At 42.5% G+C, this 24,877-nt stretch overlaps 1 protein-coding gene across 2 annotated transcripts in view; it reads left to right on the forward strand.

The window, feature by feature from the left end:
- The window catches only part of AHDC1 (AT-hook DNA binding motif containing 1), a 76,611-nt gene extending 60,028 nt beyond the window's left edge, over positions 1 to 16,583 (forward strand). For both annotated transcript variants that reach the window (XR_011363237.1, XM_069971633.1), the window contains exon 5: positions 16,007 to 16,583. The gene's annotated coding sequence lies outside the window, so the exon portion shown is untranslated. The remainder of the gene's footprint in view (positions 1 to 16,006) is intronic.
- The last annotated feature ends 8,294 nt before the right edge of the window (positions 16,584 to 24,877 follow it).

A 24,877-nucleotide genomic window follows, 5' to 3' on the forward strand; every position in this document is an offset into this window, starting at 1 on the left:
AGAGAACAGGTAATAAAAGAAACACTGAGATTTCTCCTCTTGTCAAGTCCATTCCTGGCTTTGGCTTAAAAAAATCTGTTATGTATATGTCTGTGTAATAGGGCCTTAATGATTGATGGGGGTCTAAACATCCAAAGCCCAACTGATCAAAACATTCGACACGCCAAAAGTTTGTTCCAATTTCACTTAAATGATTTGTATTTTTTTTTTTTTTTTCAATCTCCATAACTCATACATTTCTGTTGGTTTACTTTAGATCCTTACTGCCTTTTTTCTTTTCAAAATTCTACAGCTGGACACTGTTTTTATTTAATATACTGTGTCCATATTGTGAAACTCTACAATACAGTTTTAGTTAATATTTAAAGGGAACCCGTCACCATGAAAATGCTACCTAAGCTATCACCATCATGTTATAGAGCAGAAGGAGCTGAGCAGATTGATATATATCTCTATGGGAAAAGATTTAGTATAATTTGTCACTTATTATTTAAAATCTGTTTCCTGGCTAAAGAGTCCAGACCCCGCCCACTGGACTCCTTATCACAGAATGATCAGGGATTTCAATTAATAAATTACAAGTTATACTGAATCTTTTCCCACAAAAATATATATCAATCTGCTCAGCTCTTCCTGCTCTATAACCCGATGGCGATAGATTAGATAGCATTGTACTGGTGACAGGTTCCTTTTAAATATCAAGGAAGAGAAAAACGAGCTTTATTATTATTATTATTATTATTAAATAATAATAATAATATTATTATTATTATTATTATTATTATTATTATTATTATTATTATTATTATTATTATTATTATTATTATTATTATTTATTATTTATTATTATGTCACACTTGTCTTTAGCCTGTGTGTGGTATTACAACTTGACTCCATTAACTGCAATGCAACTGAGCTGCTGCTGTACCACACACAAACTGAGTATGCGAGCGGTGATGATTCCGAAAGAATCCAGCTATGTTACTGTAATCCGGGATAGTTATTTCTGTAATCAATTTTTTTTGTTGGCTATTTTAAGTCGCCATTTTTTAACAGTAGTCAAGCAGTCAGTACATAGTATAGTACATAGTATATCTTTTATTTGGATTAGTGTGCTTTAGGCTAGGTTCACATCTGCGTTATTTTTTTCAGTTCATCAGCTCCATTATTGATGCAGAAAAATGTAAAAAAAAAAAAACTGAGCTGGCGAATCTGCTATATGACAGTCCCATTGGGGGGGAAAAGCTAATAGTATAGCCTTTTATTTTGTAGCGTCTCTTTTATAACCTCAGTGTGTGGATCCCCTCGTATTTCTTGTTGTGGCACGTTCAACTTTTACGTAGTCATACACAACAGTAACAAATCTAGAAACCCAAAAATACAGACAAGATAAGTTCAAAAGGTCAGCATGTTCACACCTGTGTAGGGTCAGATGATAAATCTGTTCTTTCCTAGAAGGGTGGCCATGGCAATGAATTAAAAAGTATGGCATACAGACAAAAAAAGTGACTTAGAGGTACTCTGTCAAAAAATAGTTTTTCTTTCAAAATAACTGGTGTCAGAAAGTTATATAGATTTGTAAATTATTTTTATTTAAAAATCTCAGGTTTTCCTGTACATATCAGCTGCTGTATGTCCTGCAGGAAGTTGTTTTCTTTCCAGTGTGACAGTGCTCTCTGCTGCCACCTCTGTCCATGTCAGGAACTGTCCAGGAAAGGTTTTTTTTTTACGGGGATTTGCTACTGCTCTGGACAGTTTCTGGCGTGGGCAGAATTGGCAGCAGAGAGCACTGTGTCAGACACCTCTTCCTGCAGGACATTCAACAGCTGATGAGTAATGGAACACTTGAGATTTTTAAATATAAGTAAATTACAAATTTATTTAACTTTCTGCTAATCATTTGATTAGATTTTTTCCCACTAGAGTACCCCTTTAGGTAAATCATGTCCAATAAGGTTTCCAGCATGTGTGTGTCTTTTGACCTAACAAAAAAATAATAAAAATCTTGTATTCTGCACTATTTTGTCTGGAATATGTGATTGACGCAACCGACTGAGCCTCCAGCGTAGATGTGAACCTATCCTTATTCTAGTTTGCAGCTGGACTAACTCACTTGGGGACTTTTTTCAGCATGTGAAATACCGTAGAAAGAAAATCCTATAGAAACAACCCACCCGGCTTATAATACAGGGAATGTTGCATTATGGTCACCAATGTGTGAGAAACTACTTGGTGTACATGAACAATGTGAAAGGGGTTGTAATAAGTATACAAGTACTCAGGGAACAGACTGCATTGGAGATGACAGCATTTCCTGTGATATCTTTTAGGAGCAGCGTTGCCAAGGAGACTGGATCCAAAAAACCATTCACATCAATATCTACACATCAGGCGCACGTCCGTATTTGATATCCGTATCACACGGATCCTGAATGTGACTCCACTAGGAAACTGTTGCATTAGTAGAAAAAAAAAAAAGTTTTTGGCACGCACTAAAGGAGTACTCCGGCAAAAAAAACATCTTTCATATCAGCTGGTTTTAAAAGGTTATATAGATTTGTAATGTACTTCTATTTACAAAATTTCAATTTTTCCAGTACTTATGAGCTGCTGTTTGTCCTGCAGGAAGTGGTGTATTCTCTCCAGTCTGACACAGTGCTCTCTGCTGCCACCTCTGTCCATGTCAGGAACTGTCCAGAGCAGGAGAGGTTTTCTGGTTCAATGTTTTTATTAGGTTTTTTTAAGAACAAATTACAAAAGAGAAAATCTATAAGCCCTGACTTTAGTGCCAACAGTATAGTTAACGTTTAGAAACAACAGGAATAACATTCGGTATATTATATAGATATAAAATTGTGGTTTTTTTATGGGGATTTGCTGCTGCTCTGGACAGTTCCTGATATGGACAGAGGTGGCAGCAGAGAGCACTGTCAGACTGGAAAGAATACACCACTTCCTACAGGACATACAGCAGCTAAAAGTAAAGAAAGACTTTAGATTTTATATAGGAAGTACATTTTTATATAAATTTCTGACACCAGTTGATATAAAAGAAAAACATATTCACCGGAGTGCACCTTGAAGTAGAAGCTAATGTTTTGAGAATTTATAATGCAGCAAGCACATGGGCCTGTAACGTCAAGTGATGAGTATTGTGCTACCTTCCCAGAGCTTAGAATAGAAGACACTGTAAACTGATTGTATGACATAGTTTTATAAAGTTATCTCCATGGGCCCATCCGTCCTGGGAAACAAAGGTCAAACTTTCCTTCAGATTTAGAAGCCGATCATTGCATAACATGGTGTATAGTTTCTTCTATGTATGGCCATCTATTACCTATGATGGCAAATGTTGTGTGCGCGTGTGTGGTATACATTGGTCTATTGGTAGAAAGGCATCTATAGCAGGGTTATGGGGAATCTTTGGCCCTTCAGCTGTTGCAAAACTACAATTCCCATCATGCCTTGAATTTGGCTGTCCATTCATGATGGGAACTCTAGTTTTGCAACAGCTGGAGGGCCAAAGCTCCCCCATCCCTGATCTGTACGATAGCCGACACTTTATTGAACCGAATGCGTTGTGGGTTTAAAACACAAATCTTTGAGATATAATTCTGACACTTAACTTCCTCCTGATTTTTGGTTGAAAACTGACTGATGGAAATACTACGTCAACCCGCCCCAATGGGATTCAAAAATGTGGTCACAAACAGACCGAACTTGGTCAATAGTGGTCTAAACTTAGTTCCCTTTAAAGGGAACTTGTTACCCCCCGTGCCAGGACAGAGCCCCGCCGACGAAACCACCCACCCCCCCGGTGTAGACGAATATACATACCGCTTCTGAGAAGTTCCGGAGCTCGTCTTGCCGCCGAGACATCCCATCTGAAGCGGCGCGCGCTCACCAGAGATGTCTGACGCCCATAGAGAATGACGGCTACAGTCATTCTCAATGGACATTGGACTCATCTCTGGTAAGCGTGCATGGCTTCGGACGGGGATATCTCAGCAGCAGGATGGGTTCCTGGACCAGGACTTCTCGGAAGCAGTAAGTATGTGTGTCTGCATCGGGGGTCGGCTGGGCCCTGTCCCGGCACGGGGGGTGACAGGTCTCCTTTAAGTAAATAGGCCCCTGTTATATAGCAAGCTGCCAGTGTGCTGATCTATACCATGCATACACAGCACTTTTTGTAATGTGCAACCAGCTTAAATATCCTGGTGGGTGACATCAGGCTTTTGGACTACTAAAATAGAGTATGGGCTAGCTGGGTAATATCACAAACCACATGTTCTGCCTGTTATCTCATTGTAAGACACCGCCGTGAATTGTGGGAGATGTACACATTGGTTGCTGATAGTGTTGAAAAGCTGATCTGTGAATGTAGTTACTGGTAAGGTATATTAGACGATATTGCTTTGTTGTGCTTTCCTCCGGTCTTTGTTAGCAGCCGCTTCATAACTGTTTAGAAGTAAAGCTAGTAAAAGCTCCGGAACAGGAGTCACAAATCTATGTTTAATGCTGCCCTGTGTAATGGGAGGATTATTATAAGGACCAGGCCATTCTCCTATTAGCTAAGGCTATGTTCACACACCATATAAACAACCGTTATTTGGCACTCAGGTCAGCGGCCGATGTTTTGCATAAAAATTGCATTGAAGGCTATAGACAACAGACGGAAATAATTGACACGATCATCATTTCAACGGCCGTTCAATTCATTGTGTGGAACTACGGCCAGTGTTTGCATTGACTTCAGTGCAAATCATTGCAGTATAAAAAGAATGGCCATTGTTTTATTTGAAAACAATGGAAGTTCTTTTAATAGAAAGTAATAGGAAGAAAAAAGTTAAAAACAGAATAATGGTGCACCCACAACTATAATCCATTATAACAAAATGACATACATTATTTAAGTCCCAAAAATAACATACATAACAAAGATTTGCACTTACATTTAAAAACACTTGAACCCCAAAACGAGTGAACGATCACTTGGAGGTTGGTGAAAATATACCTAACCACCACCGGAGACCTACCCAGCCCCCCAATCTTATCAGAGCTCCTGTTGTAATACCAAGAATAAAAAGTCATCACATACATATAAACACCATTAACATAGGACAGTCAGCACAATAGATTTAAAAAAAAAAAAAGATAGCCTAAGTAAATTTTACCTAGGGCTGTGCCAGTGCACTCCGTACAAGTGTCGTCACTTGCCATGACTTAATCATACTCCTGATGGCCCAATGGTACTTACACTCTTTTATTATCCTGTGCCTGTCTGGTCGGGGAGAAAATACCGCACACATCCATTTTGTAGTTAAAGGGGTTATCCAGCGCTACAAAAACATGGCCACTTTCTTCCAGAGACAGCACCATTCTTGTCTCCAGCTTTGGCGGGGTTTTGCTACTCAGTTCCATTGAAGTGAATAAAGCTTAATTGCAAACCGCATCTGACCTGGAGACGAGAGTCGTGTTGTCTCTGAAATAAAGTGGCCATGTTTTTGAAGCACTGGATAACCCCTTTAAGACTTTTAATAGAAAGTACCTTGTGTGAACATATCCTAAAATTGCAAAGTATTGTGCCTTTTGTCTAATAGGGGGTCCGCCAGAGGAGTGCTGCTGCGTTCCACCACTACTAATGACCGTCTGCTGGGTATCTGTATATACAGCAGCCACTTGCTCTATGGCTATGTAGATTGCTGGTGCTCTTGTATAGTAGTCTATAGTGTAAGGAGGCAGACCTTGATCTATTACTGCACTTAGGAGGTACCGCCGATGCAATAATGAGATTTCACCCCCTCTCTGCTAAGCCGGATGCACCTTAGACGCCAAATGTAGACGGCATTAGGAAACCATTTCAGTGGAGAAGTGGAAATAAGGTTGAAAACACTACATAAGCTAAAATATAGTATAGTTATAAATTTACAGAGATATCACTTTTTAACCCCTTTAGGACCCTGGAAATTCAAATTTTTTTTCCTCCTTTCCTACTAAAAGCCATAGCACTTTTTGCAGAGACAAACGAAGCAGGGTGATTCCTTTTTTTTTTGTAATAATCATTAAAGGGGGATTATCATCAGATTAGACTAAGCTGCTCATAGCTCCCTAGTGGGCACCAGATGCTGAGGATGATGGTATATCTGTTACCTTCATCCTCAGTGCTGTTTCCGTGCTGTTAGCTGTGCAATCGTCTGTGCTGTAAGCTGTTAGGCGCCCTGGGGGTGGGGCAGATCACACTAGAGAGCAGTGTGGACCAGAAGTGGCATACTATTGGAGAAAGGTAAATCAAGGCTTCCATCCCAACAGCAGTTCAGTTCTTAGTGTAACCCCTTCCTTACTGTGCTGCTATTTTTTCCTTTCTGCTCACATAGCACCATGCAACACCGGTGCATCAGTAACCCCATTCTTCCTACACATTCCATCTGTAGTTATGAATAGTAAATTAGTCCCTAGCAAAGTGGCAGTATGTTAATCGTACCCCTCAGAAGGGTAATCTAACAATACTACGTAGGTTTGTAAAAATCTTTTGAAATTATAGGGATGGTCCGAACCTGCCGAGGTTCGGGTTCGTACGAACCCGGACTCTCGGCAATGGTTCCCGCTGTCTGCCTGCTCCGTGCAGAGGGTGGATACAGTGGGAAGACCGCCTGGAAAACTTGGATACAGCCTATGGCTATGGCTGTATCCAGGCGGTCCTCCCGCTGTATCCACCCTCTGCACGGAGGTTTAAGACAGCGGGAATCATTGCCGAGAGTCCGGGTTCGTACGAACCTGAACCTCGGCAGGTTCGGACCATCCCTACAAATTACAAAAGAAAAAAAATCGCTATGTGGCTCAAGGCTCTAGTAGGGTGCACAGCCCTCCGGTTCCAGACCCAGGTCCCAGAAGTAATACAAAACTGTAGAAAAAGGCGGTACTCTAAAATTAGTGATCAAAAAAAGTGGTTTGGTTTATTCACCCAACATGCAGCGTTTTAATCTTCTCAATGAGATCTTTATGGTTGCTCGATAGAGATCTCATTGAGAAGATTGAAACGTTGCATGTTGGGTGAATAAACCAAACCACTTTATCACTAATTTGGGAGTGCCGCCTTTTTCTACAGTTTTGAAATTACATGTTGGCTTTAAAAAAAATAAAATGTAGCAGCAGGTTAGGCGATCCCAGCCTACAGATAGATTTTTCATAGGATAGGGGACTGGGAGGCCGCATTCACCTGTTTATCAGTTTGCTGAGTAATGGTGCGTTTACACAGACAGATTTATCTGACAGATCTTTGAAGCCAAAACCAGGAACAGACTATAAACAGGGATCAGGTCATAAAGGAAAGACTGGGATCTATCCTCTTTCCAAATCCATTCCTGGCTTTGGCTTCCAAAATCTGTCAGATAAATCTTTCTGTGTAAACGGACCCTAACTTTTGGTAATATGTAAATTAGGGTGTTCGGCACCCTGGGGGCCGCCCTTCAGCCCTCAGTATACAGATTTGCCCGTCCACCTGCCCCTGCACTACTGATGTATTATTATTATTAGAGATGAGCGAACTGGGTTTGGGTTAGAGTCCATCCGAACCCGAACGTTCGGTATTTGATTAGCAGGGGCTGCTGAACTTGGATAAAGCTCTAAGGTTGTCTGGAAAACATGAATACAGCCAATGACTATATCCATGATTTCCACATATCCTTAGGGCTTTATCCAACTTCAGCAGCCACCGCTAATCAAATGCTGAAAGTTCGGGTTCGGATGGACTCCAGCATGCTCCAGGTTCGCTCATCTCTAATTATTATAAATTATTCAGCACTCTGCAGTGAACAGCAGCCTAGGGAGACGCGAGCTTAGGCTACATTCACATGTTCTGTGGTTTAGTCTGTAATCGCGGATCCACAATTAGACAAATTTAGGGCCCATTGTTTTCACTTGGGCTGTTCTCACTGTCAGTATATTTACAGAGCACCAAAAATTGCCTCTGCAGAAATGACTGACAAGCTCTAGTACGGACCGTAATTGCAGCACAGATTGTCCCACAGAAGTCTATGAGAACGTCCCTAATTTTTACAGATCTGTCATTTTTACATATGAGAAATCCATAACATCCGCAAATCCGTACAAAAAAATTATGTATGAGTAAATACTTTAAACCATCCCCACTTGTCACCTTCCCCTTTTTAGTGATCTGCAAAAATTATGGTTTACAGATGCTTTACTGATTTTTATTTTTTTTTTCGCCTGATTTGCAGACATCACATACGGTCTTGAAAAATTACTGAATTTGTGAATGTAGCCTTAAAGGGGTTATCCAGAATTAGAAAAATATGGCCGCTTTCTTCCAGAGACAGCCTGATTCTTGTCCTCAGTTCAAGTGTGGTTTTGCAGTTGTATCACTGTCATTTGGGCAAATTTTCGACATGTCACACAGACGTGTCAAAAGTTTTGATCAGTCTGCCTCTGAGCAATCTGACCCGTACCGATTGGAAGAAGGAGCAAGGAGAAGAGCGCACTAGCTCGTGTCTGGTGATGAGTCGGGCTCCTAATGGAAGTCTTTTAAAGTGAATGGAGCTTTATTGCAAAACCACACCTAAACTGGAGGCATGAATTGTGCTGTTTCTGGGAGAAGGCGGCTATGTTTTCAGAAGAATCGCCTTCAGTGCACTAAAAGCGCTCATTTACATGTTAACAAAAGTCAGTAAGTCAGTCAGTAAGACATGTCAATTCTTTGAGCAGGGAGCAGAGGCGTGCAAGCCATCCCATAGAGACACTGTGTATGACACTGAGGCAGGCGGGGTGCAGGAATTTTGCCTGTGTGAACATACCCTTACTCAGTAATGCCGCAGCACCTAACCTACTGCTATATTCCCCATAAGTCACTTGCCTCATCTTTTCAGTATGGTAAACAGTACTATGTAACAAAGGTCCAAGCTTTTTGTGCTTGTTTTGTGGTTTATTTTGCATTTATTTCCATGATGATGTAGATGCTTTTGTAGATTAGATTTTTTTTTTGTGACTTTTTGACGTTTTTGTGATTTCTAGTGTTTGGCCTGCATGGTTTACTTGTCATGGCTTTTCACTATACTTTGTAATGGTCACAACATTTTTGCTCGACGTAATAGGTTGGGCACAAAGCACATGACTTAGAAGCGCAGTAACAAAAATGTACAAAGTCAACATATACATCATGTTACACAATGATACATTCTGGTCAATCAGTGATAATGTGAAAGCTAGAAAAATAGGGGTGAAAATTTCCAAATGATGGATTACCCCATAGTGTTTTTCAAGTTCATAAGCAGTTCAAGGGCTAGCAAAACTTTTTGTTGCACAATGTTGTGTGACGCTAGGGCATATATCATGGTGCTATTGCCAAAAGGGCAGAAAGTAAGGGTGTGCTCCCTCACTGCTGATGGTTCTAGGCCCAGCCCTAATGTTCAGCCCATTGGAAGCAAGGGAAACCTATCTACATGGTTATGTCCAGCCCTCGTTTCCCACACAGCCAAGTACTGGGGGAAGAATACCCAACGTATTGAAAATATTAGATGTGGGTGATCTGTAAATGCTCTATTAGGAGTCATTTTTATTTCAGAGAACCTTTTTGAATGGATTGGGGTTATTTTTGCCTCGGTACAATGAGAGGAACATTTACAGTGGTGCCTTGTATTACGAGCATAATTCGTTCCGGGACCGCGCTTGTAATCCAAATCCACTCTTTAACCAGAGCAAATGTTCCTATAAGAGATCATTGAAATGCCGACAATTGATTCCACACCCCAAAAATAATGATTTAATATTCTGAATAACATGTAAAACTAATGAAACAAACATTCAGAAACAGCTGAATCTGTGATATTATAAGTTACTGTACAGTATAGCAATCAGCATGTGGAGTATAATGTATAGTAACTGCATAACCCTGAAGAAACAGCAGCAGTTTGTAGATACAGGAGGAGGTGCAAAATCCCATAATGCAGTAGTGTAGTACAACAGGATAGCATAGAGGAGCAGGGCTGCTTGTGTGTGATCTGCATGGACCAATCAGGACTGACAGACTGCAGGGAGCATGAAGGAATGAGCAGGGCAGATGTGGGCATATAAATGCAGCGCTCTGTCTGGGGAGAGAGGGGTTACAGCTATAGAGAGATGACCCCACCACCACAGTCCTGTCCCCTTATGTAAGCCCCAGCCTGAAGTGGATCTGCTATGATTTGGGAGGTGAGGGAGACTTCCTGGGTAAGAGTACAGGGCTATAGACCCCGCTATGCAGACCATGCCATTCCCCCACTCCCATCCAGTACCAATACAGCAGATTGTTATGGATGCCATGCAGAAAGCTTTGGGGCAGAGGCCTGAAGGGCAGGTTTAGTGTCTCCAGACTCGAGGCCTGTTACTCTCTTCTCCAACCAGGGTAAACTTATTATCTCCCTCTGTCCTCACCAGATTTAATGATCTATCTATACATCTGTATAGACTGCTATATAATGTGCATACTATCCCCTAGCAGCACCAAACCAGTGTACAGTGCAAAAGTATGTACTGCTCCACCTGTAGTAACCCAACACTACAATACACACTGCTCCACCTGTAGTAACCCAACACTACAATCCACAATACACACTGCTCCACCTGTAGTAAACAGACTACAGTGCAGCAGACCTGTCCCTGTTCCCACCCTCGCACACACCACTTTCCCCAGGACAGGTTGTCACTCTCTGGTAAATATATTACCCTGAGAGCCCAGGAGATTCTGGAGGAGGGTCATGAGCTTCACCTCTGCTCAAATGATGGAGGTGGGAGGGGGAGAGTTTCACCTGTTCTCTCACAGCTCCCCTGTACTGCATCTTGGGTAAAAGACCTGGTGTAAAACATAGAAAATGTATGACCTGCCACGATTAGGGATTTTCCACCCAGATTGTTCCACTCCTGTCAGTGTTGTGCTTACACGCTTTTAGGGTAGAGGGTCTGCTGCAGGTTCGATGTTGTGTTTAAAGGGGTTATCCAGTGCTACAAAAACATGGCCACTTTCCCCCTTCTCTTGTCTCCGGATTGGGTGGGGTTTCAAACTCCGTTCCATTGAAATAAATGGAGCTTAATTGCAAACTGCACCTTAACTGGAGACAAGGGAGGGGGAAAAGTGGCCATGTTCTTGTAGCGCTGGATAATCATTTACTCCTATCTGCTGCAGATCATGTATGTGTCAAAATACCCTTAGGCTATGTTCACACTATGTAAAAACAGCCATTATAAAATTAACATAGTGTGAACATAGCCTAAGGGTCCTATTACACGGAGCGATTTTTAACGATAAACGATCGCAAACGAGATTGTTTATTGTTAACCTGAAATCTTTCACCATATTACACAGAACGATGGTCGTTGGTTACAATCGTTATTGCGGTCGTTTATTCCTTCTGATCTAAGGAAAACAAAGGGCAATGTGCTATTACACTGAACGATTAGTGAAAAAATGCTGAATTACAGCGAACAATTAACGATAATTTTAGGTTCAGATCTAAATCACCGATCAACGACATACGAACGGTTTTTCGATCGTTGCCTGCAATTACACAGAACGATTATTGTTTAAATTCGAATGATATAACGATTTTTCGTACGATAATCGCCCCGTGTTATGGGGCCCTTAATGTTAATTTTAATTCACAGAGGCAAAGGTTGTGTTCTCATATGGTGTTTGTTTAGTGTTTTAAGTCCAATGAAAGTTAAGGAAGGCAGATGGGGGTGTGAGAACTTAATAAGCAAAGTGCACTTACCAGTCCTTGTGCCTCCGTAACACTGCACCTTCCATACCCAGCCCTTCCAGCTGCTGTGTCACAACCCGGCTGATCGATTGCCTGCTCAGCCGGTCAGTAAGGGTGTGTTTACACAGAGATTTTTCTGACAGGTTTTTTAAGCCAAAGCCAGGAACAGACTATAAACAGAGAACAAGTCCTAAAGGAAAGACTGAGATTTCTCCTCTTTTCAAATCCATTCCTGGCTTTGGCTTCAAAAATCTGTCAGATAAATCTTAATGTGTAAACACACCATAACTGAGGCAATATCTGGCTTGGAGGGCAATCGATCTGATTGGCCGGATACATAACATTGCAGCTAGAAAAGCTGCAGAAGGCCGGCGAATGTCAACTGGACCTGGGTGCGGCGCTACGGGGGCACGAGAATAGGTAAGTATACTTATGTTCCCGCACCTCCATATATTGCTATATTATCACTAGTGCACAACGAACTGTTGCCAGATAGCGTAAAAATCCTGGTGAAAATGCATAAATAACACTAATTAAACGCCATGTATGAACATAGCCAAAACCACAACAAATGGGCGTGTCTAGTTTTAAACGGGTGATTGTGTAAAATAAAGCTGCATTACACGCCTTACCAATCTTGTGCCAACGCTTCTGTGTTTCCCTGTTGGTCTTTGTTCCCTTGTCTAGCGAGCAGGTAATTGGTGGATGTATGGGCAATGTGTCTATGGTGGATCTATGCCTATACAAACCAAGGTGGGAGCTGCAAAAAATCTACACACGGATGCTGCCCATGTCCCAACCACAGAACATTCGGAAGACATAGAAAGACAATAAATAAATAAATAATATTATAGTATTCAAGCACATGGTCACTTTTTGGATGCGTTTAGATAACAATTTTTTCATTAAGTACTTATTTATTTAACTATTTATGCATTTCTGTGAGCACGTGCACTTTAGAAGGTATTTATCACGAGTGTCATCATCTGAGACATATTTGGTTATAGAGTGTACAGGGCCTGGATATATTTTCTGTGTTGGGGCTGCGGTGGGAGCGATATATATATTTTCATGTGTGTTCCCTGTGATGGTTTATCCTTATTGGGCTTTTAAGTGTTTTTATGTGTGTGTCCATTTGTTGTGTTAGTTGTTGTATTTTTTGATAATAAAGAAGCTATTGAGATATTGATTTTCTTGTTAAATGTTTGTGGGTGCGCCATTTATTGTCTTTCTATGTCTTCCGAAAGCATGTTCTGTGGTGGATGTATGGGCAGTGTGTCTATGGTGGATCTATAGGCAGTGTGTCCTATGGTGGATCTATGGGCAGTGTGTCTATGGTGGATGTATGGGCAGTGTGTCCTATGGTGGATCTATGGGCAGTGTGTCTATGATGGATGTATGGGCAGTGTGTCCTATGGTGGATGTATGGGCAGTGTGTCTATGGTGGATGTATGGGCAGTGTGTCTATGGTGGATGTATGGGCAGTGTGTCTATGGTGGATGTATGGGCAGTGTGTCTATGGTGGATGTATGGGCAGTGTGTCTATGGTGGATCTATGGGCAGTGTGTCCTATGGTGGATCTATAGGCAGTGTGTCTATGGTGGATGTATGGGCAGTGTGTCTATGATGGATGTATGGGCAGTGTGTCCTATGGTGGATCTATGGGCAGTGTGTCTATGGTGGATCTATGGGCAGTGTGTCCTATGGTGGATCTATAGGCAGTGTGTCTATGGTGGATGTATGGGCAGTGTGTCTATGATGGATGTATGGGCAGTGTGTCTATGATGGATGTATGGGCAGTGTGTCCTATGGTGGATCTATGGGCAGTGTGTCTATGGTGGATCTATGGGCAGTGTGTGCTAAATTAGCAGCAATATATTTTACGTTTTTTTTTTTTTTTTTTTTGTGGTCAGTTAGGAAAATCTGTACCAAATTTGTGACCCATTCATGACAAGCATTGTAGTGTCTGATCAGCTTTCCTGGTATTTATATTCTGCTTCAGATTTTACCTATATTTGCTCTCTCAGCTAACCACTGGGTGGGTGGTGCCCACTATGGGATGGCCCGTGAATGGCTGAGTGGGCATTTTCCCTGTGTATTTGTGCAGTCAATTTACTCTGTATGTTCATGGCCTCCTGACATCCTGTTTTACGTTTTTTGACACTGAAATGTTTGCTTTCCTTTAGCTGCTGGGTAGGTATAAGGGTCCGGTGACATGTTAAAGGGAATCTGTCAGGTCCGTACCCGGTACAGAGCTGCAGACACAGGCCGATAGGTCACGGGGGAGATAAACAAATGATACCTTTTAACTTTGAAGGGGATGAAATTTCACAGTTATGGTGGTTTCATGGAATAGAAGAAGAGATTGGTGGCTCCATACCATAAAGTGCCAAGGTGATTGGAAAAGCCATAACCACCTACCTTGCTGTCTTTTTGGTCTGCGGTACAGCTCATGAAGTAATCTGGGGTAAAGTTAACACAGTAGGCTGTTTTTTCTATATATATATATATATATATATATATATATATATATATATATATATAATATATAAATATTACATATTCCCAACCCTGGCATGGGGAGTCTTCTAGCAGTGTGACTTGATAGAGCAAAAGTGACACTGTTTGATCATATATATGGGTGTGTGCCATGTTTTCTGTGGCAGATTATGTTGGGATCAGGCAGGTTGGGTTTTTATGCTCATTTCAATAGTTTTCAAATGAAATAGGTAGCCACCAGGGATGAGTGAATTTACAGCACTAGCAAAGCACCCTGCTAGGCTCGACTGATGCCTTTGGGTGCCTGGAGAACATGGATCCCAGTCCTGGTAAACTGGGAGAAGGCGTGGATCCAGCTTTTCCTGGCAGCAGGCTGACAAGTTGATGGCAGAGCCTAGCGAAGCGTTTTACTAGTGCTATAAACTCACTCATCCCTAGTAGCCATCAAAGGTGTCTGGTAGCAGCCAATGGCCCTCCCCCCACACACTTTCTCCTGTCCATAGATCAGCCATGGAAGCAGAACAGCTTTGGTTTGGCCATTATTACACGTAGATCGTCAGCCAATCCTAATGTAATGTGTATGGCCAGCTTGGGTTAAATTTGAATATTTATGACAACTTTGGCATCACCTGAAATTCCAGCCGTTAGTAAATGACTAGTAGTCGGCCTTTGGAATGGTTGCCAGTCATGATCAGAGTAATGCAGCCTTTGTTGTGGTTCTCTCAGAAACAAAGGGTTGTATTTTTCCCTCTCGTGGTCGCACTACTTCTTCAGAATAAACAATTGTTCTTGGTTTTGTTTAACCATTCACTATAGAAAATTAGTGGCCCATCTAGTAAGACCAGGGTATTGAATAAAGTGCATCCTTTGGAGAGGGTCTCCTTGCTGCATATAGACTCCATGTGATTTACCATTCAGGATAGTGAGCCATGGACTCCAGCGGCCGGTGGTAACAATACCATTTCCTACTTCTCTGCTCTGTGACTGCAAAATACTTTGAGTGTTTTGTTTATAATTTGAAACCTATCGAGAAATTTGTATAATGATATTGTATAGCCTGCAGATGTCACTGTTTCTGCTTCTGTCGGTGCTGATCTTGCAGCTTTATCAAATACTGTACTTTGAATGCACAAAAATTTGAATACTGACACCTGCTGGGCAGCTACAGGTACTACACAATTTTCACCAAATAACAATGTGAAATTGTAATTAATGAAACCTTTACTCTGTATTTATAAATGTCATTAAATACTGTAGTGTCCATTTGAATATTCCTTACAGTTATCCATTAGAGAGATGCGTCTTTCGATCTTTTTATTTGAATTTAATAAGCAATAGCTGTCAGATATAGCACAGTTTGTTTATTTTATCCTGGTGTTCACCATTCACACACTGCTTTGGTATCTCTCACGTCTGCCTTTTTAATGACAGCCCTAAACAACGTAGCTTTCCCGGCTTCAGTCATTGGATTAGTGTAAGGTGGTGATACATACTGCTCTACAAGGTTATATGCTTGGGTCTCGTATGATCTATCAGGCGGCATGACTATGGTAACTGACTACATCACCAGGCCAACCCTTTGTATCAGCTGAATTTCTGTTGTCATATTTGTACTAATCCTTTATACTGTTGTATATTGTACAGCTTCATGAGTCATGTCTGTATTGTGTCTCTTTGCTACAGTAGTGTTCTGCCTTCTCTCTGGTTACTGCGGACTAGGTTACTGACTTTATTTTTATATTTCTTCCTAATATCCGCAGCTGAGACCATCATTCCCCTCTACTGAAGCCAGAAGCAAGGCCGTGGGACCCCCTTCTGAGCCTGCACCACCTACATCATGAGTGCTCTCCCTCTCTCACCTCCTCCAGCTCTGGAATCTCCTCTCCTCCAGTTCTCCCCCCTAAGAAGAAATTTGTGTTTTTCTTTTTTTTTATTTGGTTAATTTTTTTTTCTTGTTTTACTTTCTTCACAAAACCAGCAAAAATTGTACATAAGAAATTTTTTTAAATGTTTCAAAATGTAAAAAAAAAAGATGAAATATGGGTAATGGGGAGTATGTGAGGGGGGAGGTAGGGAATGTGACAGGGTGGAAAATCTGATCTTCTTTCCATATGATGTGAGTTGCCTGCAGTGCACTGGCACCTCTGTCATGGAGATGGTTACACAGTCCAGGCCCTTTCTCTCACATACCCCCCCCTAGTCCTGCACCACCACCCTGTGTCCCCCATCTACCGGCTGCACTGAAATTGCGTATGTTAAAAGCCCTACCACCACCCTCGGCGGTTAAAACTATTTATTGTAAATAAGGATTTCTCATAAATTGTGTATTGTCCAAAACCAGCCTTGTGTCTTCAGTCTGAGAGAGTGAGGATCCAGACACGACTGTGTGTGTGTGTGTACATGTGCGCTCCTCCCGGAATCTGTATACAGAAGTGTTATTTGAGTAGTGTTCTAATCCAAGGTGACAGTGATCAGGTCTCGGTTTCCATTAGGCTTCTTTGTGCCTCCTTTCTTTCATCAGTACTTGTTTCTCTATTACTTCTCACAAAGCCTTACCCAGCTTTCTCTGTTTTCTGATCACTTCCCTCTTTTTCTCATGTCTTTTTTTTTTTTATCTTTTATCTCACATCATTGCATTTCTTATCTCTCCCTCGCACATTCTGCCTTGCCTCCTTTATGTTATCGTTTATCATCTTTATTTCACCTTTTATATCATCGTCACCCTCTCCTTGACGGTGCAACTCTGCCCGGCCGATCGCTTTGTCAAATCCTTCCTGTGTGTAATCTGCATGCACATTAACTTTTAGACCTTTTGCGGTGATCTTTCTCCTCTCAGCTGTTCCCTGCTATCATCCCTTTCTTTTCCCTGACCTTGCCAGTGCTCCTACCATTTCCTGCCATACACATTTCCACCCCTTCCAGTAATTCATCATATAAGCTTGGACCAAAAATCTGCCTTTTGTGTTCCCTTCTTGCTATTTTGTCAGAATTCTGTGTGTATTTATTAGCCCTGTTTCTGCGCTCAGCAGTTGCCGTACCCTGCTCTCCTCCCCCCCCCTCCCTCATCGGTTCACACCAGGCTCTTGATGTCCCCATCGTCAGTTCCTCTCTCCTAGCTGTGCCAGCAGTGTGACAATCTCCTGCTGCTCTATGACCCTTCCTGCTCAGAACAGACTGTCCTCCCACAATCCCCCCAGGCCTATACCACTATCGCCCTCCAATACTAATTATCCCAGATACACCTCATTGCTTGGCGAGAGCCTTTCACATACTGCGGTATCCACGTGTAGCGCACACACATACATACATGTACGTATAGATCATCGTGAACTTGCCGCATACGATGTTACTGCTTTTAATGGATTATGCATTTTGGTCTGGAAATGTTGGTTTGATTCCCTCTAGAAGGAGCCGTTCGATGCTTAGCTTTGAGTGTTTTCTCAGGCTCGGTAGAGGTTACATTGATACGCTCTGAAGGGTTTATACATTGCTATGCTTTGTATGTCTTTCCCCGGTTGGGGAAGGGTTACTTTTCAAAGCTCTGCAGGGTTCTCTCTGGCAGGGTGCTAGTTAATCCTCTGTTCTGGCCTTGCTGTAGATTAGTGGGGGGGTGGAGGTCACTGCTGCTCCTCCAGATTTGCCTGCAGGGGGGTGTCTCACTGCCAGGTAAGTGGCGAGTGGGGGGGCTGCGTTGCCCAGCAACAGCCCAGATGTCTGACCCTGTACAATGTGCACTGACACAGCTGTGTGTGAGAGGTGTGCACGCAAGAAAGGGAGAGCGTTGTTTGCGAGATATAATGGATGTGTTTGTGCGAAAATGAGAAATATTTCCAGGATGGCCGTGTAGGATTGAAATCTGTTGTGTTTTTTTTTCTGATGCAGGTATAACTTCTCATGCACACGCATGTAGTTAAGGGAGAGGAGCATGGTAGAGATTTTTTTTGACTGTAAAAAAAAAAAAAAGATATATTAGAGATGAAACAAGTCCCTGCGATAAGCCATGCTGTATCAGTTATCCATGTATATGTATGTGCAGTGTGTGGAGATAATACCCTGTTGCTCCCAAAATAAGCCCTACCCCCAAAATAAGCCCTAGGCTTAAAATATAAGCCCTACTCTAAAAATAATCCCTAGTTACTGTCAGCACCTCCAGCACTAGGTTATGTCACGGGGTATAGGCATAGCGTGGCTTCCGACCATCCTGGACAGGGGCCCTGCTACCTACCTCCTGCCATGGGGGGGCCAAATCTGCTCACCTGCTTCAGAGTCCCCCTCCTGCCTCCCGACACTGCAGATTTGGGCTAGATAGATTTGCTCATCTCTAAAGACCCTATTACACGTAGCTAGAGATGAGCGAATCCCTCGTCTAAATGAAGCGAAGCTCTTCGTTTGATTGGAAAGCGGCTTATCAGCCTGCTGTCTTTCGACTCCGCTTTCTGCCGCTTCATCCCAGGTGCCAGAAAAAGCTGGATCCAGTCCTGAGATTAGCCATTTGCCAATCAAACTAAGCACTTTGCTTTGTTTATACGGGCAATTCGCTCTTCTCTACACAGTGATTATCATTTAAAAATTTACTATAACCGAAAGTGATCAATTATCTGTCAGTGTAATAACAACCTGTGGTCAAACAACAAACGGTAAGTCGTTAATCGTTGTCTTTCAACATGTCGAAAAATCATCGTTTGTAGATTGCCAATCGTTCTCGTATCTGTTTATTAGTCGATCACAGATAAAACATGCTGTGTGGGTTTTCCTAAGTAAAGATTAGCGACCATATAATGATGCAAAAAACAGCATCGACGAATGTAATAACATCAGAATCGTTAGCTACTAAATCGCTAATTTTCACTAGCGACCAATTGTTATAGCGAATCTTCACACAATAATCCATACAGGTAATAGGGCCTTAACTGGTGTCTTGTATAGGTAACTGTTTACCCCCAGCCGAGGTGAGTTCAAGCTACTATGTGAAGTACAAAGAGATTTTTCATGGGGAGGTGAATAAGACCTACCCTGAAAATAAGCCCTAGCCCTTTCTTTCAGAGCAAAACAACAATATAAGACCCTGTCTTATTATTGGAGAAACACTGTACTGTATATCCTCTCTAGGAAAGTAAATAACATAGTCCATCTCTATACACAACCGTATATTTATCACAAAATGGCATGGCAACATTTCTAATAGAAGCAATTATCCTTTAAACATGCATCAAAACTGCACATCACTGTGTTCCCACACGCCAAGGAACACGTGCAGCTGAAACACGGCCTTGTGGATTCACCGATAGCCACACAATGTTACCAGCAGCGTTGGTGAACTGCATGTGCTCCTCGGCGTGGTGAACGAACAACAACCTACTTATGAGTCTTGACTTAAAGTAGAACTGTGGAAAACGTAAAAACTGTGCAGACAGTGGGTACATATTAAGGAATGTATACTTACCTGTCAATACTGGCCCGCAGTGCTGCATCACTTGCTCTCTGACAGCCGCCAGAACTCATTTTCTGATTGATTGGCTGCTCAGTCCGTCACTGATTGGCTGAGTAGGCAATCTATAAGATGTGATGTTGTAGCTGCAGGGTACTGGCGGGGGCCCTTAAGTGGCACTGCTGGGGGCACAGGTAATTATAGATTGTTTATGGGGTTACCCTCACCCCCTGCTTGCACAGGATTTTCAGAACCTTCCGAACCTGCAGTCTAATTCTGCTGCAGTGGTGGGGCACCCCATCCCCTTTCTGTGCAAAGCCAGATGCTTTATGGAAAATGTGGGCAGCGTTAGGAAATCATTTCGGTGTTAAAATAGAAATCATCATTAGAAACCTATGCCTGCCGCTTCGGCTAACACAGGTAAGTGTTAAGAATATATATAAGAACCTCTACCTTGTTCTCTGATGGCCTATGCTGCACTATGGGTATGTTTCCTTCTCTTCAGCACTGGCGGAATGCAAGCGGAAATTGAAAGCCTCAGTGACTTCTATTGGATTCCACTAGCAGAATCCGCCCAAAGAATTGGCATGTTAATTATTTGGGTGGATAGCTGATCCGCAGTGGAACATTCCACGTGTAAATTCCGCCGTGTGAACAACAGAACAGGAATCCCATGGAATGGGACATTGCTCTGTACATATAGAGGTGGAATATGCATGAAAGTAAAGAAGTCTGGATGTATGAAGAACTCTACAGGCGGCAGGGGAGAGGATAACAAGCAGTCCTTACCTCTCCCTGTGCCTAAGTTGTGCCACGTGACCGGCTCTGGAACCCTCACCGGAAAACATTTTACCCCGTTGTGATGACTACCTGCCTGATGGATAGAGATGATGGAACAGCGCTGATGTTCTGGTTCGTTCGAACTCGAACCATCGGCATTTGACTCCCGCTGCCTTCCTGCTCCGTGGGGAAGGTGGAGACAGCCCGAGTACCGCCAGGAAAACAGGAATAGGCTGTATCCCTGTTTTCCAGGCGGTGCTCGGGCTGGAACGGGAAGGCAGCGGAAGTCAAATGCCAATAGTTTGAGTTCAAACGAACCTTAACATCAGCGCTGTTCGATCATCTCTACTGATGGACAGCCTCTCAGCCAATCGGTGACAGGAGCAGTGTCTCACCCCAGTCACTGATCGGCTGAGTGGGCTGTCCATCAACTAGGTCGTAACGTCTGCTTAGGTGGATATCCCGGAGCCCGGTGGTGGTGTCCTGGGGGGGGGGGGGGGGGGGGGGGGGGGGGGGGGGGGGGGGGGGGGGGGGCGATCCGTCGCAGCGGAGGCATGGGGAGAGGTTTTGTTATTTTCACCACTGCCCCTGCATATGGGAATAAACTGCCTATGGCTGGACTTCTCCTTTAAGCGCCGATTCCGCTTGAAATTTGTCACCAATTCCTCAGTGTGAACATAAATTAAAGTAAAAAATCCTGTAGTAGTGCTTTTGTTTTTTGCAAATTCGAAAACAATGATTTGCAAGTTTAGTTTGTTTTATTGTTCTGTAGTGCTTCCTTAATGTTAGTACTATAATATCTGAGGGCTATGGAGTCATGCATCTATGTAATGTCCCTTGCTGTCTATGTGGTTGTTGCTATGTCTAAGATGACATGCAAAAGGTGTCCCCAGAGGTTTATCAAAATATAAAAGGTTGTCACCGGCATTTGGTTTAGTATACCACGATATGGATCAGCATCATATTTGTCCTCTCTTCTGTTGATAGGTAGCAGCCATGCTTCCAGATTTCAGGCATGTTTTTCTTCTGAGTGGTAAAGCCATATAGAAGTAAGCAGCTGGAACGGACAGGCATAGGGTGCTGCAGCGCTGCTCTTACTGGAGGTCACAGCTGCTATCACCGTTTTCATCCAGCACAATTTATGAGCCTCTTGGGCACTGGCTCATTGTCTTGGGGGTCGTTTTTTCCTTCCAGATTAAGGGGGGGGAGAAGGGTATGTTCACACATGGCAAATTTGTTGTAGAAATTTCCAGGTCAAGTCAAGGGGTCATCTACATATTAAGTACACATTACATGTTTATTTTGTAAGCTAATGCAGGAGTTGGCTGATCATCACTTGTCATAAGGGTGTATTCACACAGCAGATTTTCCACATTGAAATTTTTATTTCTGCATCCAAATAAGTAACAGAAAAGCTACACTATATTGTGCAGATTATGTTCATGTTCCTCATTGAAGTGAATGGGGAAAATCACCAATAAACCCGCAGCATTTCTACGGCATAAGGGTGAGTTTACGTAATAAGGCAGATAATCCGCCGCAGATTCTGTCGCTCGCACCCATCTCTGCCCGTGCCATACACTCCATTTTATGGCCAGGAGGTTTCCGCCGTCCGACAAAAGAATTAACATGTCAATTCTTTTGTCGGACAGCGGAATTCACCCGACCATAAAATAGAGTCTGGCACAGGAAGAGATGCGTGGGGGCAAATGATTATTATTATTTATTTATAAAGCGCCCTTAATTCCAGAGCGCTATACAATAGAAAGGCAACAGGCAGGAACCATACAAGATCAGAAAACATTACGTGACGGCAAAAGACAGACTGGTACATGGGGGAAGAGGACCCTGCCCGCGAGGGCTTACAATCGATGGAGGTTATCCGCCCGGATTCCTCAGTGTGAACCCATTCTAAGGCCTTAAAGTGCATCAATGCAATCAAAAGCACTGCTCGAAGAAATCCGTGCCTGCATCGAGAGTGTGGCAGTCCGCTAAACTTTATAGTTATCCTTTAATGTTGTATTACTAGAAGAGAAAGCCTGCGCTGACCTGTCATATCAACAGTTGCTTCCACCTCGTTCCCTGCTCGCTGTCTGGAACAGTCGGTAATCTGTGAGTGTAATAGAGCCCTCTACGTTCCATGCACAGACCATATATATGTATATATATATATATATATATATATATATATATATATATATATATAGTAGGGATGGTCAGAACGAACCCGAAACCTCGTTAATGATTCCCGCTGTCTGCCTGCTCCGTGGAGCGGGTAGATCCAGCGGGAGGACCGCCTGGAAAACTGTATCCCAGTTTTCCAGGCGTTACTCCCGCTGGATCTGCCTATATATATATATATATATATATATATATATATATATATATATATATACAGTGTGCAATGAAACGGATTATCAGAGTTCCTGTCATCAAGTATCGTAAAAGAGCTTAAAGTGACACGATCACCCCCATTTTGCATTATGTGTAAAGGGTAAATTTTGCAGTTTTCATACCCTATTGTATATCATACGTCATGGTGCTTGTTCCAGTTAAAAGTGATCTTTTATCATCTGTGGATTATGCCACCTGGGCAGGACTTCTGGAACGAAGCGCCACTTAGCCGTGCCCCTCTGTGACATCGTAGCCATCTAGGCCCACCCCCTCGACGGCCATTGGCACGAACAGGCCTAAAGGTCTTTGTTGCACACCAAAGTAAGGGAGCATTCACACGTACGCAAAAAAAATTTGTGCACGGCCAGTGTTCATTATAATGCTGGGAGGTCCAAAACTATTTAAAAGTTTGCCCTACTGTACTGACAGTCACGCGTGATATGGTCAACTTAAAGGGGTACTGTGTTGTCAAGTTAAAAAAATAAAAAATGCAGTAGCATATAGAATTGCTTACCATTCTGTCCCAGTTTTGAAACCACCAAGAATCCATTTGTTTTATGTGTCTGTTATCCCCCCCCCCCCTGTCCACTTTCTACACCCTGCCAACTCTCCTGCCACAGCACTTCTGCCAGTTGCTTGTCCAGGCCTGGTGCAGAACATTATGTATCATTTCCTGTCTGCTCATTTTCCTGTGGCATTATTCAGCACAAGGTAATATGCTGTAAACACAAAGAGATTTATACATAATCTGTGTATGTGGTGGTAGGGGCTGGGCAGAGGCCTGAGAGAGCAGAAAATCGTATGATGGAGACAATATTATGTTGAGAATTAAGGAACTGCATAGATTTCTGTTGGGTAAACTAAGCAAAACATGCCAAAGCCAGTACTATTAGTGATAATACTATGTTAATATGTTTTGGCATGTTAAATTTATTTTAAAAGAATTTTCTGATGGCGAGACAACCCTTAATGGGGTTATCCAGGATTAGAAAAACATGGCCACTTTCTCTTGTCTCCAGGTTGGGTTTGGTTTTGTAACTGAGCTTTAATGAAACAGAGTTGCAAAACCTCACCCAAACTAGAGACCGATTGGTCACACTGGGGGCCGGCGAGTCCACCTCCAGTCCCCCATGCTCGGACGGTGCTGTGCACGGGAACCATGCAGTGGACCATCCCTGCGCCGGTCTGTTCATGTAAAAAACACCAATCAATGTACCTGATGGTCTTTGCGCTACTGTGCTGACATGCTGGGTGAAGATTTAAACTGTTTCAGAGTTCAAGGCATCGTAATGACACATGATGACGGAAGTTCCAATTTGTTTCATTGCATACCATCTGTATGTAAGGAACGTGTGCATGAGACCTTAGTGTCACTGTCGTTTAAATTTTTTTTGCAGAAATCAATAGTACAAGCAATTTTAGGAAACTTTGTAATTGGGTTTATTAGCCGAAGAATGCATTTTTATCATGAAAAAGCAGTTTGAAGCTCTCCGTCCTGTCTTCATTGTTCTCTATGGAGAGGGGAGGGGTGGAGGGAGATGAAGCACCAAAACAGGACAACAAAGAGTTAATTTACAGCTACATCACTGGGCTATCTCCTCTGAAGTCAGCACTGACCTCTCTGACCTCTGAATAAAGCTGTAACACAGGTCTCGCTGTGTAATCCTTTGTTCTCTGCTGCCGACTAATCTCCCTCCTCCATAGAACAGACAGGGGCCAACTGATGTAAACTAGTTGAGATTTCCTGATAATGAGCAGTGAATGAGAGAGGAGGAAGGGGGGGGACCTGGGGAAAGGCTTTTTGAATGCAGATAATGGCATATTTGCCTAATAAACCCAATTACAAAGTTTCTTAAAAATTGCCTGGACTATTGATTTCTACAAAAAGAAATAATAATAATTTAAACGACCGTGACACTTTAAAGTAAAAGAGGTTCCAAAAAAACAAAAATTGCATGGCCTTACTGCTTTTCTTTTCTCCTGTTGATCCCAAAATCCCCCACCCCTCCATTATTTTTCATCCTGTCTG

This window comes from Dendropsophus ebraccatus, chromosome 5 (genome assembly GCF_027789765.1).
Source record: "Dendropsophus ebraccatus isolate aDenEbr1 chromosome 5, aDenEbr1.pat, whole genome shotgun sequence".
In the NCBI taxonomy this organism is placed as follows: domain Eukaryota; kingdom Metazoa; phylum Chordata; class Amphibia; order Anura; family Hylidae; genus Dendropsophus; species Dendropsophus ebraccatus.